Source organism: Myodes glareolus, chromosome 16 (genome assembly GCF_982192425.1).
Source record: "Myodes glareolus chromosome 16, mMyoGla1.1, whole genome shotgun sequence".
NCBI classification, from domain to species: Eukaryota; Metazoa; Chordata; class Mammalia; order Rodentia; family Cricetidae; genus Myodes; species Myodes glareolus.
Genome location: NC_142041.1, coordinates 10,013,626 through 10,036,685, shown reverse-complemented (window position 1 = coordinate 10,036,685; position 23,060 = coordinate 10,013,626). Strand labels below are relative to the sequence as shown.

Here is a 23,060-nt window from a genome sequence, read left to right as displayed (position 1 = left end):
TTATCACTGGGTTCTGCTGTGACATGTGTAATATCACCTTAATCTCTACATCACCACTTCTAGCATGGAAACTTTGCTTTTCAAAGAGAAATAACTGCATTGTTATTGGAAGCAAAATTACATTAGCTCAGAAACCTGAGCTTCATGGTCTTGCCCTGGTTTATCAACTTCAGAGAAAAATCACATATTGGTCAATTTGATTTGGAATAAGATTATTTTGGTAGAGAATGAAGATTTCAAAAACACACTAGTGGAAAATGGGCTTCTTGCTAATGTTTGCTTGTGTTGCAAAATAAGTTCTCCTAAGTAAAATTCCATACATATTGCTTCATGTATCCTAACCGAATGTTGCAAATATTCACATGCTTTGAAGCATAGACATTACTGTCTCATAAAGATTGGAAGACTGAGAGTTTACATACTGGATTGTTGTGGTTTGAAAGAAAATGGCCCCCAAAGGGAGTGGCACTTTTAGGAGGTGTGACCTTGTTGAAGGTAGTGTGTCACTATGGGGGTGGGCTATGAGGTCTCCTTTGTTCAAGCTTCCTTCAATGTGACAGACAGTTAACTTTTTCTTCTCTGCAAGATACATCTCCAGTACCACATACCACATGCTTCCCATTATGATGACAATAGACTGAACCTCTGAAACTCTGAGCAACCCTAATAAAATGCCTTCTTTATAAGACTTTGTGTGCCCATGGTGCCTCTTCACAGCAATAAAACCCTGTACTAAGACATGTATCTTAACCAAACATTGCAAATATCCCGATGTATTGAAGTATAACATTACTATCTCATAAAGACTGGACGGTACTCACTGAGGGAGTAAGAGCCTTAATAGAGCCAGATGGTTGGCACTGGGCATGACTTCACATATCTGTTATCCTAGTTACTTAGGAGGCTGAAAGTGTGTTTGGTCTGTGAAATATATTACCAATCTCTCTCCCTCTCCATATCTTTCACCTCCTTCTGCCTCTCTCTCTCTCTCTCTCTCTCTCTCTCTCTCTCTCTCTCTCTCATGTGTGAGTATTGTGTGTGTGTGTGTGTGTGTGTGTGTGTGTGTGATGTCATATGTCATAAGAAGATAATATCTTGGGCTCCCACTCCAATGTTTATCTTTACCTCTCCCAAAGTGTCAGGGTAAAAAAATGTCTGATTAGCTTCCAATTCAGCTTCAGAGACCAAAAGCCATTTTATATATGACAGTCCTAAGCTATTTCTTATACCTCTAAGAATCTGATTAAGTAGTAAAACAAATACTGATTCTCAATGACAAAATCATCTAGTAGTTTGAGAATTCCTGCCAAATAGTCCATTGCTGGGTGTGTGGGCAGCAAACTTTCCATTGGTTTTAGTTTAAATAACTTACTTGCTCCTTTAGATATGGTTTGGTAAAAGATCTATTCAGGGCTAAAATTAATTTTAACAAACAGTAGAAACATGTGTGATGTGGAATTCCTCCCTGTATGCTGTGAATACCACTGGTTAATAAAGAAATGGGCTTGGCCTGATAGGGTAGAGTAGAGCTTGGTGGGGAAAACTAAACTGAATGCTGGGAGAAAGAAGGCAGAGTCAAGGAGAAGCCACGTAGTGCCACCAGGAACAGATGAGACAGGACCTTGCCAGTAAACCACAGCCACGTGGTGAGACACAAATTAATAGAAATTAATTAATAGAAATGAGTTAAATTAAGATGTAAGAGATAGCCAATAAGAAGCTAGAGCTAATAGGTTAAGCAGTGATTTAATTAATACAATTTCTGTGTGGTTACTTTAGGAGTCTGGGTGGCCAGGAAACAAACAAGCGGCTTTCCAGAACACACGTAAATTACCTCGTATGTTGGACTCATTCATCATCATGGCTCCAACAAAAACCAGTTCTTGGGTCAGTGTCTTCAAGGGCGTCCTTGTTTTACATGGTTCCATGAAAAGTGTGTGGCATTATGGAAAACCTTCTAGTTACTTTAAAACACTCTGACACCAGCATGAGTCTTTGGTTATTCATAAAGCCAAAGAAAAATAAATCATTAATATTAAAACAACTAAGCCACCACAGAGCTGTACTGACAGTCATAGCACGGGGAAGAACTCACAATGTATAGTAAGTAGTCCTTGATGAGCAACAATGTTCTGGCTCCTGTACTTACTGCCCTGTACTTTCTCATGATTATCATAGCATAGTCACCTTCTACCAGGAAGAAGTGAACTGTCAGCAGGGTGCCCTGCTTCACTTTCTCCAGCACAGCCCTATAGAGCTTTTGTTCACAGTCTCTTAACTGAGGATTTTCCCGCATACTAGATGCACTCCCGTGTTGTATTTCACTGTGGGCCTAGAAGCAGTAGAGACACATGCTTGGGCCTGGCTGGCATAGGCTATACAGTCTAGATCTCTGTAAGTAAACTCCGTATGACTTTTACCCAGTTACGTAGTTGCCTCAGGATATGTTCCTTAGAATTCAACACTTTGTGAAGGTATTATTCTCTCTGGCACTGTTGTCTCAGCATTTATGTTCTGATTCTGACCTTAAGAGAATGTAAAAATGGCCAACAGGCTGGTACAAATGTTTGGTTTGGAAAAGTAATTATTTTAGCCAAAAAAAAACAGTGGTCCCACCATCAGACAATGTCATCTTGATGTTTAGCAATATTATTCTAGTAGGTATTTCTGTTAGAGACTGTGTGCATGTCTCAGATGGCAAGAAGTTATAGTGCTAGACATGATTCTGGATTGAGACAGATTAATGTCCTAGATAAGCCAGAACATTTGTTCACTTCTCATTTGAGAGACAAGGAAAGTATTTAAGAATAAAGGTAATTCCAGGGAAATTGTCATTTGTAACATATTTCCAGGTGCACTTTTAGAAACTTTTACATAAACTTCTATGAAATTTTGGAATTTCAGTCTATTGTTTACTAGTCTTATTTTATTAAACTTAACATCATATTAATTTAGTTGTTCTTTGCTTATTTAATGGTAAAATTGGTTGAAGGTTTTGGTTTTTGCTATAAAATGTTATGACTGTATCCCCAAATTTTGATACATTGCTTTCATTGTAATTTGTTTCTGAGTATGATTATAATTTTTAAGTTTTACTCAAGATCAAGACTCATAAATAATGTTTTGATCTGAAACTTAGGTGACTGAGTTTGTTTCCCTTATTGTTAGTTGTGATTTATGATTAAACATTGAAATTCATTTCAGTTTTAGAATACTATTTCAGAAATGTAGACAGCCGGAATTTTGCTTTTGTGTTTTCACTGAGATGCTATTTGTAGCATGAAACACAGTCTCCAAATATGGATTAATTTTTCTGAAGTCTAGGAGAGCTTATCTTTATTTTCAAAATACAGAGTTGTATTTTTTCACTACCAAAATAAACAGTTTTATTTTCATGTACTGACTAATTTCTATGCCATCCTATGTTCTTCAACTCCTTATTTTCACTCTGTACTGTGGTCTTTCTGCGATTGTGAATTACTACAGCTGCAATGTACTGTGGCATTTATAATGACCAAAGCCTTCTTCCCATTTATGAGATTGGCACACTAGGTGGTGGGGAGATAGATGAATAGTCACAGTTTTCTGCAGGCTGTTTGGGCTACTCACGTTCAAAGGTGAACCTTTTAACAACTTTTGATAACAACCAAAGCAAAATCAGGAAGCTGCTGAGATCTTAACTGACACACTCACCATTCATGCGTTTGATGGTGTATTTACTTCTAGACACCATGTTGACGTCCACAGCTCACAGCCTAATCATCAGTTTGCTTTAGAGTTTATATAGGTGCTTTACTTTTAATAGATGAAATTTTCTTTTAAGTCCAGTCCATTTGAACCATTAAAAACTGTTAGATTAAGGGCTGGAGCCATGGGTCAGCAGTTAAAAGTGCATGCTGCTCTTACAGAGGACCTCAGTTTGATTCTCAGTACCCAGATCCAGGAGCTCACAACTGCCTGTGACTCCAAGAGGATCTGGCTTCTTCTGATTTCCATGGGCATTGCACATGCACATCGTATGTAGATAACTTACATACAGACAAAACATATATAAAAATATAAAAGTCTTGGTGTAGGAGGTCCTTCTTTGTGTTGCTTTCATTGGTTAATAAACTGCTTTGGACCTGTTGATAGGGAAAAACTTAGGTAGGTGGGGGAAACTAAATGGCATTCTGGGAGAAAGGCAGCAGAGTCAGAGAGAAATGTTATGGAGCTGCCGCTAGAGTCAGACATGCTGAATCTTTGCCGGTAAGCCCCTGCCACGTTGTGATATACAGATTAATAGAAATGGGTTAAATAAAGATGTGAGAGTTAGCCAATAAGAGGCTAGAGCTAATGGTCAAGCAGTGATTTCATTAATACAATTTCTGTGTGGTTATTTCAGGGATAAGCTAGCCGGGTGGCTGGGACGAACAAGCGGCCTGGCTCTCTTTGAAACAAAGCCTTTTTAAAATCATAATAAAATTTGTTTTATTCATTACTGTTTTCATTTTCCAGACAAAAACAGCTCAGCCAGGGAAGGAACTCATTCTGGTCAGGGAGTTAGGAAGATATACGTGTCAGGAGAGACACGATGACAGGAATGTGAAGTGCTGCTGCCGTGGCGATGGATGCTGGTGCTCTACTCATTGTTTTTCTCTATTTAGTCTGGAATCCAAGCCCATGTGGAAGTGTTCTTCGTACATTCTGGGAGGGTCTTCCTTCCTCATACAAACCATTTCTGTGAATATCTGAATAAACATACAGTAACAAAGAAGATTAGCCAAACCTGTTGTACCGGTTTCTCAACAACAGTCACAAGTGTCCTCTATTACCTGTAGTGGTCTGCCGGGCAACTGTGCTTAGTTTCCAAGGAAATGAACAAAGTGCAGGGAAGAAACTTGTCCTTTTAACTTCCTGTTCAATTGTTTCAAGCTATTGACAATTTCTTCACAGAAGCCAGGAAACAGGATGATAAGATATGGAAAGAGAGAATCAATAAGAGAAGAATGTTGGGGAATATTTGTGAACACTAAGATGTGTTTCTACCTAAGGTGCCTTCTGGTTGGTTTAATAAAGAACTGAGTGACCAATAGCTAGGCAGGAGAGGATAGGTTGGATTTGGGGGGAAAAAAAGGAATAGAAGGAGGAATCTAGGCATGTGGGTTTTCTCCAGTGAACTTAGAGCACATCAGATGTGCCGTATTTATAAGAGGAAACTGAGCCACGTGAAAGAGCATACATTCAAAGGCCTGGCTTAATTAACTTTTAAGAGCTAGTTGGGAAAAAACCTAAGCTAATAATATGTCTCTGGGTTGTTATTTGTGGGCTGACAGTCCAAAGATAGCCCAACAAGAAAGCTTACTACAGAAGAAATATTTGTTTTTGTTTTTGTTTTTATTAAATACTTAAAAACAAAAGGACTCACTACTTAATTTCCCAAATGCTGGACTCTAGAGAGTTTACAAGGAGGGGAGAAGCTTTATAGGAATATATAAAGATTTACTTGTTAGTTTTAGTTTTACAATATTATTCTCAGAAATTTAGACTATAGTAATTTTGCTTTTGGGTATTTACTGAGATGTTATTTGTAGTATATTACCACTATAGTATTTTCACTAAGTATCTTAAATGTGACATAAATGACAGTTGAAAGCTTTCCTTAGCTGTTTTCACATATACTGTAAGCTCTCTGGATACTGTCATTAATATCTTATGAAAACCTGTCTTTCTAGGTTATAGACTCTACTCTTTCTTGGTACTCTACTTAGTAAAGAGTTTGAGGAGAATTTTTAACATGATTGGAGTAAGGAGATCTCACTCACTAGAGGCTATTCTCAGTCATAAATCATTTGGGTTAGAGGAAAAAAATAATGCATTCATGGTGGGGAGGGAATAGACAGAAATTACATGTTCAAATTCTAATTTGAACTAATTACAAGGGAAACCATGTTAGCAACTAGCAAGTTTGACATTTTTGTTTCCTCCTTTGGAAAACAAGAAGGTTGATTTTCATGATCTGTGTATTATGATCTGTGTTTCATGATCTTATATCAAAATAGCTATATTTTTATATAAATTATTTCACAAGCATAGGCGATAATTGATATATCAGAGTTATGAAATATTTTCTTTTCTCATTCATTTTTTGTTATCGTGGGAAAGGAAGAAAGATCCAGGGAAGACTGCAATGCTCCAGAGAAAACAATTGTCACTTAGGGTATAAAACATCAGTAATTTATTTTAAGGTTGTTAGACATTTGAAGTTTTGTATAACACACAGAAAAAGAAGGTCAGACAAGGGGCAAAATTCATTTTTCTAAATACATCTATACTAAGTTGAAGTAATTGGAAAGTTTAACACTTCGGTTTTGTACGTATTTCTCATCTCAAACTCGGCATATGTTTCTGCAACTTGAATCAACCTTGTATCAGAGTGTTTGAAATTTGCAGGAAAGCTGATCAGATTTAGTACTGCTATTATTAACAACAGGTTTCTAACAAATTCAGGTACCTTTTTGCTTAAAAAGTTTTGCTGCAGGTGGGTAAGTTGATATTTTATATTCGGAAGACCTTGGACAACTTCAAGCTTTCTAAATGTGAAGAACTTAGAACTTTCTATGTTTGCAGGCTCACAGAGCTCTTAGAACTATAAAATGCATTCATTAGAAAGCCAAAGAATGATGCTGAGAAGCATGAATTAGCTAAACTGATTAAGTAACAATAACACAAAATCTGAAGGAAACATCATTCAAATTGTTATGACACAGTGAATTTGTTCTCCTTAGGAACCTCTGGAAAGAAAGGGAGTAAACATTAGCCTGGTTTAGGAGATTCTGGGACAATGGTAAAAATGTGAAGATCATGATACTTGCACGTTCCTGACAAAGTTTATTGTCAAAGTTTGCACGGAGGAAGCGATCGGCTAGTGTTTGCCAAGAGGATACTATGTCTGGAAACAGAACATCCTAGACATTGGGCCAGCATCAACTGCTTCTATCTGAATAGGACTTGAGGCTGGATGAAAATTGCAGGGGATTTGAAAATGATAAAGTTACACTCTTAATGGACCATATCACATTCAGACTGTTCGTGTCTCTCAACCCACGTCCAAAAGTTATTAGCACCCACTTAAATAGAAAATTGATAGAGCAACCAAGTAGCAACTTTAGAATCCTCATGCAGAAGGAATCCAAGTGGCTCAGACCTTTGACTTTATGAAGTTGGAGCCCCTTACTCAGAAATTTAGCTGAATTTTCTTTAACATTCTGTGTCCTTATGCTTGAATCCCGGTGGAAAGTACCTGGCACTTGTGAACTATAAATTAAGTGGTAAGCAGAGGCTGTCCCATTAGTCGCCTTTGTGGCTGACCCTCCAACTTCAGCACTTGATCTTCCTAGGGATTGACTGCACTGTTTACTTCCTTGTTGTGGGTAGCTGTAATGTTGTGCTCTCCGCAGAGATTGATTGCCGAGCAAGGACTCTCTGCAGAATGCTGATGCTGTTTTACAAACTCCAAAACAGGACTTGGTCAGTGCTGTACATCACACTCATCACTAAATATTATCTAATCTGAAAGGTAAAATTTGCAAAAATCAAGAATATCCTAAAACAGTTACTCCAAAAACTAAAGATGAAACTAAGACCTTCTTTTTAACAAGGGAGCTATTTTGTGGTGAATACAAAATTTCACATGGAATCCTAAAATACGCCACACAGGTGCTAGGTAAGTAGGGATGAAATATAAGGCACACTTTTAAGGCACAATTTGGAGGCATACCCAAGTTCCCTGGCTTCTTTCTTTTCCCAGTACTCTGCAACGCCAGCCTAAGCAAGACACAAGTTATTTTCACACCTAGTTGTAGTATCTTATTATTTATCTTTGAGGTGAACCTTGGCTTCATCATTTCCCTAAACTCTATGCAGGGCAGTGGAAATGACAAACATCACGATGCAAAGATTTCTTTGAATTCTAATGTAATGCTTTTTTAAAAAAAAATGTATATTTTAGTTTTTCTTTGAACATTTCAGGCATGTGTGCAATGTGTTTTGAACATATATTTTTAACAAAGGCCTATACCAAGTATGCTAATCTATCATTCCTGTCTCAGCTTTTCCATCATTGCTACAACACAGAAGAGGCCTAAATTAATGGGAAATGACATGAGAAACTAGGTATGGAAACTGCACATCTACTGGCCTCTAAAAACAACGAGGTGTTTTGAATCTAAGTAATATGTTCCATATTTTCAGTAGAAAGCAATCAAGACAACTAACGTATTGCGAACAAGATGTCTAACATCTGACTTCTTAAACTTTTGAGTAGTACTTTATTAATGAAAAACTTAAAAAATGATTTTACCATAGTTACAACCTGGAATGCAGATTAAAGTTTAGTGAGAAGCCAGGTAGAATGAGACTTTATTTTATAACTTTGTGGTGATTTATTAGCTTGAGGGATTTGATGAAATTTTCTACACTTTCATCTATTTGTCTACAAATGTACTGACTGAAATCTGGACACTGTTACAGGAACTATTTTGAGAAATAACTCTCATTTTGCCTAAAGAGATCTGTTGGCAATTCATCAAGCCAATTCATCAAACTATGTTTCAGCCTCTTCCTCTTACTTTTGGAGGAATTGGTACCAGCTGATCGTTTGCTTCCTTTCTGTCTGTGTCTCTCTAGCTGAGACACACACACCTACACCACATCACATTGTACCCACTGAGAAACGTATCCTCTGTGTCTCTCTGACAGAGACACACCTCCACACCACGTCACATTGTACCCTCTGGGAAACATATCCTTTACCTGCTCTCCTGGTCACTTCAGCCATCTTCCTGGAAAAAATAATACATCCTACATCACAAGATCTTCATCTCAAATTTGTCCCATTCTGTTCTGACTTCTGGGTACACATTTCAGAAGGTGGATCTTATTAAAGCCACTCTGGCCTTCAAATATCCAAAACCAATGGACACGGCACAGTGTCTCATCCTGAATTTCAGCAGAGTTCAGCAGTATGAGTGATTCCATCCCTCTTAATGGATGAGCTAGTTCCTTGGCATCTTTTCTTAAATCCTTCCACTGCTTCCTCACTGTAACTTGTCACAAGGTCATCCCTCTTTCCCTCATATTGAAACATGATGTGTCTTAAGACAATCTTCAACCTTCTTTTAAATTGCAGTATCTTTTGACAGTCTTAGAACACGTTTGATTACCAATTACATACCATGATTTTTGACATATATTAAACTGAATATGGGTTTTGACGTATGTTTGCACATTTGTGTCATTCAGTATGAATCAAGACAATACCAGAAATAAGATCCAACTGCTAAAACAACTAGGCAGCCAATTAAACCGAGAGACAAAGTATTGAAACAAGACAATTCATTTGAAAAGCATGTTCAGTGACAAGATAGTAGATGAGAATGTTGGTCCAGAACCTTTCTTGCTAGGGTAAATTGACTTAAGGTTGCTTATGTTCATGACCAGTATGTGTTCCCAGATTGGTGGTCATTCCCCTGTAGCAGAAGGACTAAATATTGCATACCTTACCCAAACAACGTCTCAAAGTATTTGGCAGTTTCTTTAGATCTCAGAATAGAAGGCCACTATTTCTTTCAACTATTCTTGTCTCTTCTCAGTATTTCTTTTACAGCAAACTGGCAAGAGGTGTGGGTGGTGGTTTCTCCTATCCCTGACTGAGCTGCCCACTGTTTTTCAAACCTGTGGTACCAGAAATGGAACAACGTTCCTCTATTAGTTTATAGTTCCTCTATTGTTCATACTACAGCTTCCAGGTAGTGAAGGTATGTGCTGCAAACTCTGGCAGTGCCCAAAGTACTCTGGTCCTTGGTTGTAATGAGAGTAAGTAAATCAGGGCTAATAGTTTTCCATGCTACTTTTCAATCTCTATCACCTTCTATCTCCTTGTTGCTCTCAGGCATTGGCATGCTTTATAAAAGTTTTATAAATAGAAGTACATAGAAAGTTTTGTCTTTTTCTAGCTCAAGATTCACTTTTTGTCAATATTTCCTTTACTGTTCAGTATATCAAATGCTCTTTTCATTGATGCAACCAAATAACTAATGAAATAACTGCAGAAAATAAGGAGTTATTTTGGATCAGGGTTTGTAGGCATATTATAGTCCATGAAGATGCGAACGACTTTGGGATGGCTTCTCTATGAGAGTGGGAGCTTACAGAATATGTTTCTGCCCTGTTGGACCCTGGAGTCCAATCACCGAAGAGGAGGTGCCCCAAGCGACCACCCACACACCACAGTTGATGAAGATTTTAATTAATTCTGTTGCGACAGGATCTTTTAGCATTCGAGAAGCCAGAAAGACCCCAAATAGTTGGTACAGGCTATTTTTGAAGCAAAAGGCCACAGAAACAAGGAGGGAGTTTGAGAGGTTGTTCTTCAACTATTATGATTGACTTATTCAAAGGGCTATTACCAATAATTGGCTGGAGAATGGTTGTCAGATCAGGTGAGGTAAGAGAAAACATTTGAGGGTTACTTTGCCCCTTTCCCAGGGACTGAGTCAAAACATCTGTGGACATCTGTGGGTTATCTTCTCCCAATTTCAGGAATGGAACTCTATTTGGAGAACACTCACAAGGACTCAGGGAGATGGAAAGTTTCCAACATTTCAGTACGTGTTGTCAGGCTTTCTGTGGATTTAGTTATCCACGTTGGGCACCATATGTTGTACGGAGCTGCGGGCAGGCCTGTTTTTCGCCTCACCTGGCTCCCGCATGGCTAGCTTAGCCCCAGAAATAATAACACATAAGCTGTATTCATTTAAATACTGCCTGGCCCATTATCTCTAGAGAGTTAGTTACTGGCTAACTCTCACATCTTGATTAACACATTTCTAATAATCTGTATAGCACCACAAGGTGGTGGCTTACTGGAAAAGATTCAGCATGTCTGACCTGGTGCCTGGCTCCATGGCGTCTGCCTCAATGCCCAGCATTCTATTCTGTTTACTCCGCCTACCTAATTTTCTGTCCTATCAAAGGGCCAAGGCAGTCTCTTTATTGACCAATGAAAATAACACAATAGACAGATAACCCTCCTCCATCAACATGTATGTGTAATTGTTAGGTCCTTGGTTCCCAGGGGAGGGGGGAGCATTACTGCTGAGAGGCCTCAGGTTAAAGTTCTACAACCCTATCAGCACTTAGGAAGCAGAAAGAAATATGTCTAGTTGGAATGTAGGTATCTTAGGGTCCCTTTTGCTGTGGTAAAATACCACGAACAAAATCAAGTTGTGGCAGAAAGGGTTTGTTTCAGTTCACATGTCCACATCATAGTCCATCATTAAGGAGAGTCAGGGCAGGAGCTCAAGATCAGAACCTGGCGGCAGGAACCCATGCAGAGGCCTTAGTGTGCTGCTTATTGGTTTGCTCTCCATGGTTTCTCAGCCTTCTTTGTTATACTCTTCAGGGCCACCTGCCTGGAGATAACACTACCCAAAATGATTCATCAAGAAAATACCCCACAAGTTTGCCCACAAGCCAATCTGGTTGGGGCACCTTCCTAGTTGAGGTTTCTTACACAATGACTACAGCTTGTGCCATTTTGATGTAACACTAGCCAGAGCATCCCATCAAGCTGTAAATCTTAAGGTTCATTCCACAACAACCCCTTCTTCCAGTTAGACTTTACCTTTAAAGGTTTTACAACATCGCCTGCCACATTGCCAAGTTATATATTTAAACACCGGAGTTTGTTGAGGTCTTTTTACATTCAAATCGCAGCACTGCCCCTGACTCCCATAGATTCAGAGCCATCTCAAGGAGAAAATGCACTCAATTAATGTCAAAAGTCCCCACTCTTTAAACCATTCCAATGCCATTGAAAAAACAAAGACTCAAAGTCTCTTTTTTATTGATATTTATTGAGCTCTACATTTTTCTCTGCTTCTCTCCCTGACTTTCCCCTTCCCTCTTCAACCCTCCCCCAAGGTCCCCATGCTCCCAATTTACTCAGGAGATCTTGTCTTTTTCTACTTTCTACTTCCCATGTAGATTAGAGCTATGTAAGTCTCTCTTAGTGTCCTTAAAGTCCCTTTTGAAAATAAAGGGAGTCTCTTAACTGTGAGCCCCATATAAAACAAAAAATTACAGACATTAAACATACAATGGCATGGAGTAGCCATATTCATTACATACAAACATACAATGACCCAAAATAGCCATCTCCATTCCAAAATGGAAGATGGGGAAAATAGCAAGAAAAGAGCAAGGGACAATGGTCAAAATGAAGCAGTCAAACACCACACTATGAAGCTCTAGGTCCTTGGTTGTAATGACATCCTGTGGGCTTCAAAGGGTTTGGGTAGCCCTGCTTCTCCAGTGCTGCTGCCTATAATAATTGTGGATGGTCTTGTTGGACTTTATTTCCTTGCCACAGCTATCTCGGTAAATGTGCTATTCCTGATATCTCCACTATCATGAGGTCTTCACTACAACTTAGGCTTCACCTTCAAAACTTGATAATCAGCCCATTCTGGAGCTCGATGAAGGGATTCGACCTCGCTACGCCTTAATTAGCTGGATTTGGCAGGTTTCCAGAATGGTGGTGAAAACCTCTACCACTCTTTCATCCTTGTGGCTCCTGCCCAAGAAACTAGCACAATATGGATCATATTAAACCAGGATGCCAGCTTGAGGCATAGTCTTTCCCCTTTTCACAGTTTCCATGGAGCCAGGTCACCTACCTGGATGCACTTGAGAAAATTGTTCCCTATGCAGTCCTACTGAAATGATGGAGTGATGTCCTGGCGGACATCAAACTGGATGTTTGTGTTCAGGATCCTCTTTGCAAATGGGGTGTAGTATTATCCCCACGGGACGCCAGCTGGGGCTAACCTCCATAGCACTTTGCCAATTGTCCCACTAGAGTGCCAAGTGAGTTAGACCAATCTTTTTTTTTTTCTTTTTCTTTTTCAGCTGCATTTCATAAACCCTACATTTTACACTGTGTACAGCTTTAACCATATGCAGGGTTCTTTACTCACAAGAGCACACATTTTCACGTCTTTCTGCTCTGCTTCCCTGTAACACCAACTAAGAGCAGCCGGCATTCATCGCGCTAAGAGCAGCTAACGGTCACCTAAGAGCAACCGGCATTCATCGCGCTAAGAGCAGCTAACGGTCACCTAAGAGCAGCCGGCATTCATCGCGCTGCGACTCAGTAGTTTTAAATTCAGCCTCGGTTACGTTTTAAGGACACAACAGATATAAGTGTAATTTTGTCCAAATATGATACCAAAGATGATACAAATATGATACCTCCAAGTCCAGTTCGTGAGTCTTTTTCCATCTGAAACCTTCGGTGTCATTTCCACTCGCATTCTCCTGTCCCATATTCCCACCAGCATGGCCCATTGAACTTTGCTTGCAGGTTTCCAGGTCTTCACTAGTCCACAGCTTGAAACTCTCCCATGTTTTTCAACTCGTCTCAGAACTCTTTCCAGGGTCTTGTAGCACCTAATTGCAGCGAAGGCCCAGCATCTTCGTATCGATTTCTCTGTTCTTCTGTTTCTCCTCACTATGCCCAAGCATGTGCCTTGGTGTCCTTCCTGGAACTGGGAGAATCTACTCTGACACCAGGAGCTTAAGTGGAAAAGAAAGGATTTATTTTTACCTGAAGTTCCAATCAGGGACAGAAAGCCACGGGACCTCAGCTTGCTTTCTCTCTACTTCACAATGCACAGCAGCAGCCAGTGGTGCACACACAGTTAAGATGGGACTTGAAGCACCAATGGACACAGTCACAGTTATCCTCTACAGTGCTAAGGAGAAACCTGTCTTCTAAAGAGCTGTAGATACCGTAGAGTCAGCGATTAGTGCTATCCCTCACAGCAACTGAATGAGGAGAGATTTATTTTGGCTTACAGTCTAAGGGGGTATAATCCTTCCATGAGAAATAGGCACTATTAAGGAAATTTTGGAAGTTTTGATATTTAACAGATGGGACCTGGTTGGAGTAAGTAGGTCACTGGGGATAAGTCTTAAAGTCAAGTCTGACTCTCTCTCTCTTACACACACACACACACACACACACACACACACACACACACACACATCTCTGCTTCCCAACTGCTTTTATGACATAACATGCTGCATGAAACCCCTGTTGTCAAATCCCCCAAACAGCAAGTACCTAAGCACAGGAACCTGAGGGGAACAGTTCACAATCATAGTACTCAGGATAGCATTCTACTGTAAGACATCCTAAGACCAGTGTACCAATGATCTGATAATGGGCTTTTAGACTCTCACCCAATACTTGAGTATTCTAACAGAGTTAAGGCACTCACTTGGCCTGTTCTCTGAACACCAGTGCTCTCTTTCCTTGGGTAACTAACAAGAGTGAAATAGCAAGATCAGATTGAGACAGACCAGATGGCCCAATCCTCCTTGGGGGAGGGGAGCTGGAACAGGGCTCAGACATTGCTAAGTATTTTTAAGTGCTGTCAGGAATGTCAGTATTGTGCTGAGCTTTCTCTGACTTCTTAGTATTCATTTACTGTTTGTGAATGAGTGATACTGACAAGAGTGAACCACTTAGGTCCCCGAATGGAACAAGACAGACCTTTTACACGTGACACCTGGGAGTCAGAGACAGCCAGCAAAGCAATCATTTCTATGGTCAACAGCTGAAGTTCCCTTTTGGCAGTCTGGCCATTTGGGGAAACATTATAATACCTATGAGAACATCCAGCTAGCTTTGAGGATCCCTGCAACCGAAGCCACACCTCCTTCCATGAGATCTGCACCAGGAAGTCTTGCTTCCGTGGCAACCTTGGAAGACAATTTGCACCAGTCCTAGGTGGAAGCACCCAGGAAGGAGAAGCCCAGGTGACCTTCAGATGACCTTGCAGCCACTTTCCCTCACCATCCCCCTGGCCTTCTGTCTATTTCCGGCAGAGTAAATCCAAAAGCCCCAAGCCAGCTCCTTGGTAACATGGCAGGTGCGCTTTTCCTTCATTTCAATTTTTATAAATCTGCCATTCGGTTTTATTAGCCTGTTCCCATTTTCAGTCTCAACTATAATTCACTTGAGAACTCTGCTCCCCAACCAGCCCCCACAGATAGTAGAGCTCAATCTTTGCATTTAGCTATTCTAATCCATGTGCATCTCATTATGCTTTTAAATTGCATTTCCCTAATTAGTGGAGATATGAACATCTTTTCTATCTCATTCATTATCCTTATATCTTCTGCCATGATGTAACAGTTTAAATATTTAGAGTATTTGTAAAAAATAAATTGTCAGCTTTCTTTATTTTTATTTTTTCCCTTTATTGAAATTAGATTCTTTGTTTCTACTTTCTTAATCTCATGTTTGAAAGGTATTTTTTTTAAATTATTTGTATATCAAGTAGACTGATATAAGCCACTTGTTTGATTCATTCTTTGGAGGGATTTTTTTTAATTTGTGGTTTGCTTTTTTATTTTTCCCAACATTAACTATTGATCGACAGATGTTTTAATTTTGAAAAACTGTAACTTATGGCTATTTTTTTTCTTTTTAAATTTTTTATTGTTTCACAGTTAATTTTCACTTTTCACCAATGTCTGAGTCCTTACTATAAAACAAGTCCATTCTGCTGCTTCTTTAGTTAATCTTCAGGCACAGATTTGCAAGTGTTCTCATACAGAGAACATAATGATACAAACCATGAAATATTCCAAATGCTCTTTGAAAGAGTAGAGGAGCTGCCATTGCTCTCATCCCAGCTTGACATCAGAGTAACCAGTGGAGTATAACAAGTAGTTCTTTTGGTGCCAGGGAAACAATATGATACCTGACTGCCAAATGTCCATATGTGTAAAAATTCAAAGCTCTGATATAGAAAACACCATGCACAAAGGCAATCAGTGAGCTTCTCAGAACATAGGTTTCCTTGATTTTGTTACCTGATTGTAAAGTATCAGTTACAATGATCTTGTAGGAATGATAGTAGTCAAGAATGAAAGTGTAATTAATGATGTATACATCCTCAGTCTTCATACTGAATATTAAAACTTCCTGAAAATGAAGTTTGCCAATATTCCAGAGAAATCAAGGAATTCCAAGGAATACAACTCCAATTATAAAGTCCCTGGTTCTCTAAGATATTTAGAACTTTCCTCCCTATTTTTTGTGACCGTTGGTCATCTGAATTCTGTATCTACTAGAGACGGAATCAGCTGACCAGGTTTATATATTGCCATCTGGATGTGCTGGGGTACTTCTCTGTCCTTCACTCTCACTTGAGCACCATCATCTTGGTACCTCAGGGAATGCCAACTTACCAATTTTTTTTACTGGTTATTTTAACTTAAATTTTTTGCTTTGTGGAGACATGGTCTTATGTAACTAAGGTTGGTTTCAACCTAAATACACAAAGATGCCGTTTATCTTCTGATGCTCTTCCTGCCTTCTCCTTCCCAAGTGCTGGGATTATAGGTATGACTCCTTTCCTCATGTCAAGCTTTATTTCAATTCTTTAGACCCAAGTTTTTATATTATGTATGACATCTTTTTTCTACCTCAAGATAACAATATTTCCTTTTTTTTTTTAAAGCCGTTATAATCGTAGAGTGACTTTTACATCTATGGCTCACACTGGTTTTCACTTATGGTTTGTTCTTGCTAGTTTATTGTCAACTGGACATATTAGAGTTATATGGGAAGATGAACATCAATTGAGAAAATGCCTCCATCATATTGCCTGTAGACAAAGCTTGGGGGCATTTTCTTGATTAGCGATTGATATATGAAGTCCCGGACTAATCTGGGTGGCTGAGCAAGGCATGGGGAGCAGGACAGGATGTAGCACATGGCATGTGCATCAGCTCCTGCCTCCCAGGCCAGTATGCAGCACATGGCATCTGCATCAGCTCCTGCCTCCCGGATGCTGCATTTGAGCTTTGACCCCGACTTCCATCCGTGATGGACAGTGATGTGGACATGTAAGCTGAAATACACACTTCCCTTTCTTCCAGGCTGCTTTTTGTTATGGTGTTTGGTCACAGCACCAGAAACCCTAGGACGTGGTGTGAAGCGTTCCTCCTGCTCCTACACAGGCAGGCAATTATTCACCTGCACTCAGTATAAAAGTGTCTTTGCTCCACTGGTCTTCCTTTGTAATTATCTTCAAATAATTATGATTTGATCAATAATTCCTTGATTTTCTTTCTGTTTTAATTCATCTACACATATTTTTTCTAGGCTAATGTCATATATTTGACGATATTTCTACAAGAAATTTTGATGGAAGTTACCATATGGTTTCCAACCTTGATATTTCATAAACGTGTTAGCTTGAACGGATTTTTACATTAACAGTGCCATTGGTTTACAAAGTGCTCAAAGACAGCACCTGGGTCAGTTCCAAATCAGTTTTGATTACTGGATATTTCTTTTTCATTTTACATTATATTTTTGTTTACATGCTTATTATTAACCTGGCAACCTTTGATCAAAAACACGTCATTTGACATCTTGACCTTTATGTTGAACATAGTTCTGAAATATTCTTACAATTATTCTCAGAGGCAAGTAATTGCATGAAAACATGGGCATTTTTGAGAGCAGATTTTACAGGATATTCTGTAAAAATCATAGTATTTCAGAATGAGGCTAATTACACCTTAATAATTCACCAAATTTGTGTAAGCTAATACACATTACACATCTGGTTTGCAACACTCCACAGGAACTGTTACCTGTCAGTGGTGTTCTCTGAGTTCCTTCCCACTCCATTTCCTGCCTTCTAGCATCTCTTGATCCAAATGAATGAATAGCTCCTCATCTACCATCCCTGCCTGGTCTAATGTTAGAAAGGCCTCATCTCTTCAAGGGGCTTTGATAATACATACAAAGAAACTGACTCTTCCCCTATTCATTCAAGATCTTTCTTGGCAATAAAACAATGAAGTATTTCCCATCCATCCCATTTTAGAATAATCTTACATATCAATTATTTTTGCTCAATATGTGTCTTACTCATTATATAATTTCCCAAATGCAGAGAAATCACTAACTTTGTTCCTTATCTTTATCAATCTGATCAGTGGGTTTTTATGGGTATTTGATTTAATATATAATCAATACTTTAATTAGATATGTAAGTTGATATTTCCCATATATTTATGCTTTACTTACTTCTAATACTGAAGTTTATACTTTCCTCCCATTTCTTTTGCCTTTCTAGTACTCCTCCACTATTTTGTGGTTTTTATATAATATATGCTCTTAAGAATTTATATGGAAGTACTGTGTTTATATCATTTTCATCCCGTCCTCCACCCCTCTGATTCTTCCCATGTCCCCTATGATCTCTAAATTTTATATTATCTTTAATTATTTTTGTTTATACATGCAAATATATACACACATATATCACAAACATGCAGACATATATAAAAGCTACTGAGTTCATTTAATTGTGCTCATTTGTACATATGTTTAGTGCTGACTACTTGGAACTGAATAATCTACCAGGAAGCTCGACTCCAGAAAAAGCTGATTGCATTTTTTTAGTAGCCATTGATTGCCTAGAGGTCTTCATCTAAGGAATGGGACCTTGTGAAATTTCCCCCAGCCAAGTTGGCATGTTGACTGATTTTGCTATTATTAAAGTCTGTTTAGACATACTTAGTGTTGAGATTCCATGATTGCAATTCCTTGTCATGTCTAGCAGACCCTAACCCACATTTATAGATCTGGTTCCCTAGCTCTTACATTTTTTCGTTCCATCTTTCTTAATGATCTCTGAGCTTTAGATGTAGGGGTTGTGCTATAGGATGCACCCACTGGGGATGGGCACCTCATGTCTGTTGTTCTCTGCATTTCAATCAATTTCTTATCTTGCTAATAGTTTCCATCTACTTCCAAAAGAATCTTTTTTTATTTATAAAAGTTTATTAATTTATAAAAGTTTCCATTTCCGCCCCTCCTCCCAACACCCTCCCATTCCCCCCACTCCCTCTCCTCCTCCCTCTCCAGCCCCCAGAGCAGTCAGGGTTTCCTGCCCCATGGGAAGTTCAAGTTCCTCCCTCCTCCCTCCAGGTCCAGGAAGGTGAGCATCCAAACAGACTGGATCCCAAAAATCCAGTATATACAGAGGAAACAAGTCCCAGTGCCATTGTCAATGGCTTCTCAGAAAGTCCCCATGTCAGCCACATTCAGAGAATCCAGCCACATTCAGAGAATCTGGTTGGATCACGTGCTCATTCAGTTCCATTCCCCTGGCCTTGGTGAACTCTCATTAGATTAGTCCCCTTGTTATCAGTGGGTGTACGCACTCCTCACGGTCCTGCCTTTCTTGTTCATGTTCTCCCTCCTTCTGCTCCTCATTTAGACCTTGGGGGCTCAGTCCAGTTCTCCAATGTGGGTCTCTGTCTCAATCTCCATCCATCAACGGGTGAAGGTTCCCTCTCATCTTGCCTTCCTTGCTCACGTTCTCTTTCCTTCTGCTTCTCTTTGGACCTAGGGAGTTAAGTCCAGTGCTCCAATGTGGGTCTCTGTCTCTATCTCCATCCATTGACAGATGACTATGTTCATAGCAGCACTATTTATAATATCCAGAACCTGGAAACAACCTAGGTGCCCCTCAATAGAAGAATGGTTAGAAAAGGTGTGGAACATATACACATTAGAGTTTTACTCAGCGGTAAAAAAAAAAAACAATGACATCTTGAATTTTGCATGCAAATGGATGGAAATAGAAAACGCTTTACTGAGTGAGGTAACCTAGACCCAAAAAGAGGAATATGGTATGTACTCACTCATAAGTGGATTCTAGCCATAGTTAAAGGTCTTTGAGCCTATTATTTGTGATCCTAGAGAAGCTAAATAAGAAGGTGAACCTGAAGAAAATCATGTAGTCATCCTCCTGGAGATTGGAAGTAGACAAGAGTGCCAGGCAACCTTGGGTGCATGGGGGGGTGAGGGGGTTTTTGGAAGGGGAGAGGGTTAGAGAGAAGGGAGTAGGGGAGGAATGGGGAAAGCTCAGGGGATTAGGATGGGGGGAGGGAGGAAGGATGGATATGGGAGCAGGGAAGAATATATCTCATCTAAGGGAGTCATTTTAGGGTTTACAAGAGACTTGATTCTAGAGGGGATCCCAGGTCCAAGGAAAGGTCCCCAGATTGTTCTCTGGACAGAGGAGAGGGTGCCTGAACCGGCCTTGGCCCATAACTATACTGATGAATATTTTGCATATTACCATAGAACCAAAAAGAATCTTTTGTGAGGGGGTAAAAGCTACACTTATCCATGGGTTTAAGACAAAGAATTTAGAATATAATGAAATTATATCTGTTTAGGAAAGTTGTGGTAATAAGTTCTCCTCTGCTACCTGTGACTTCCCCTGCCATGAGTAGTTAGCTAAGTTTACAGTACTAGGAGATAATTCCTTTCCATTGAATGAGCTCCAAGTCTAATTAGACAGCTGTTGGTTAACCCCAAGATAAAACTATGGCCATTGGACCACCAAGGATATCCTCCCTGGCTGATCACCATGGTTCCTATATTATGCATCTATTAGAATTGGTAATTGTTGTTCCACCTTTGAAACACGCGTAGATTTTTGGGATACAAATGGTTAGTCTTTAGGAATGTGGCTTCTAGATCAGTCCCAATTACAGCCCTTTAAGTACCGTGTAATGTGTGATGTCTTTAGCAGCAGGATGTTACCTCCAAGTTAAGGGAGACAACTGAGAACAATGACAACATTTTATGCTGTTTTGAGAGTCTCCTGGAACCTCATGACCAACAATTTAAAGGGAAGTTTCCCAAGCTTTGCACAATGGTGTTTGTGAGGTTTGCTGTGGCTCCTAAGGGGAACATCATCACCTAGTGTGGCATAACCCCATGAAAACTTAGACTTTCTTTCTAAGTAAGCTTTCAAAACAATTCTATCTCAATGATAAATGATTCACTTCATGTTAGCAGAATTTATAGCTTCCACAGCCATGTGTGACTCCATTTTCTTTATTACCAGTATCTCAAACTAAGCTGAGTTGAAGCAGCATCATAGTGGACAAGATTATTTCTTAATTCCTAACTGAGAACTTTTTGAAGAAAATTTCTAAATAATAAGTCCTGGTGAGATGGCTCAGGCAGTAAAGGTATTTGCTGTCAAACATGATAGTCTGAGTTCAAGTTCTGGAAAAATAGGAAAAATAGAACTGATCAGGACAAATTATACTGTGATCTCTACATGTACACATCACACATACATACATATGCACACATACACACACGTGTACACTCATAATAGATGATAGATAGATAGATAGATGATTGATATGTAAAATTTAGAAAATGTTGTCTGTGAAAGAAAATCAATTTTGCCTAGAAAACTACTATGAATTACTATTGCTGGCAGTGACAGCTCATATTCATGTTTACCACGCTAGCACAGTGACTTTGACATTTGCTGACTTTCCCAACTCCTACGGAACACTAGGTGGGTGCACTGATCCTGTCATTATTATTTCTTCTCCATTTGTTTTCAGTCATCTCATAAAATGGAGACAATGACGATCGAGGCAGTGTCCCTTCTAAGGAGGTTGAATACTAAAAGTATTCCCTTTATTTTGGATAAAAATAGATCCTTTCATCAATTGTTATATGGCTTCCACACATAAGTTTGACTGAAGGCTTTTATCATAGGAACAGATGTTATCTATTTGTTTACTTGCCCTCGTATACAGAAATGTAACCTCTCTTTGCTTTTGAAAATTCATGCTAGACAGTCCCCAGGTATAGGGCCTTTGACCCTTAGCTGATGTAGTTGAAAACATCAGAATAAAAGGTACTTTATTTGTCTTTTATTTTGTAAGTAAATTACCAATACTAATGGGTCCTGTGACGAACAAACTCTAAAACAACAGCTTTGAATTCCATTAAGCCCCCACCCCCTTGCTGCTCTCATGATCCCCTACTTCTCTCTGTCCCCGTGTTCTCCACAGTTCACAGTAAAGAAAGGCTTCTCTTTCCACTGCACCCTGCATTGTAAATACAATTACTGCTTAAATAAAACTGAAATCTTGCCAGTGATAGAGAAGTAGAGGAGTGGGTCAGTTTTTCAAGGTCTGGTTAGAAAAGGAGCTGGGATTGGTTTCCACTGTGATTCCAGGAAGAGGATTTATTCGGCTTCTTAATTGCTCACTAAGGCTGAAGTCTCCCTGAAATTCATGGAAGTGTATTTCTCTGAAGTCATCTTTGGTTCAATAGTGGTCTAAACACAGGTCATCCATTCTACCACTTCCTGCGTGACAAGTGGCATTTGCAGAATTTCCTCCCGAGTCTTTGTTGCTATGGCATCCAGATTGGTGTAGGTAATAAAGAATGGTTTGACTCTAGACAAGAAAACATGAGGCATTTCCCCCGTTTTCTGTTATTCCCATGTTTGGAGCTGCCATGCTTCGAGGAGGCACAGGACAAATGTGACACTGGACCTCAGCAGAGGTCCAGTCTGAAGTCACTCTCAACTCCTGAGTGGAGAGTTCACATCATCTTTTTGAATGTTGGCATTAAACTGTCCTGCAAATTGGGGCTTGCAACTCAGGCCGCCTCATGTTGCAAAGACAAACCATCCTGACTACAGTATTCAGGAGCAAACAGTTATTTTTGAGTCACTAATTTATGAGTAATTGGTTATGGAATTATTATTGCCATTGTCACTATTATTATTATTATTTCATTTTTTGAGGCAAGGTTTCTCTGTGTTGTTTGGAACTTCCTCTGTAGACCTGGATGGCTACAATCTTAGAAATCTCTTTCTCTCTGTATCCTGATTGCTGGACTTAAAGGTGTATGCTGTCACCACCTGACTGGTTATGTTTTAATAATAGCTGGAACAGTCTTTTGTTAATTTTGTTTCCATGACATTAGAGAATAGCCTAATACTGTCAAGCAAAAGCTGAATTGAGCCATATATAGGATTATCCTTGGCTAATGAACCCCTGTCTATCCTGCTACAGAATATGAACATGAGATGCTTTTCCTAGTAGACAGTTTCCAGGCCAGTGAATTTATCCACAGCCAAATATGC

At 39.3% G+C, this 23,060-nt stretch overlaps 1 long non-coding RNA gene across 1 annotated transcript; it reads right to left on the bottom strand.

The window, feature by feature from the left end:
• Positions 1-4,450: 4,450 nt before the first annotated feature.
• On the bottom strand, positions 4,451-13,115 carry LOC125391324 (uncharacterized). The gene is made up of 3 exons (XR_007229069.3): positions 13,020-13,115; positions 4,815-4,927; positions 4,451-4,730 (listed from the first exon to the last, which is right to left on the bottom strand). It is a non-coding gene; the product is annotated as an uncharacterized LOC125391324 (long non-coding RNA).
• Positions 13,116-23,060: the final 9,945 nt, after the last annotated feature.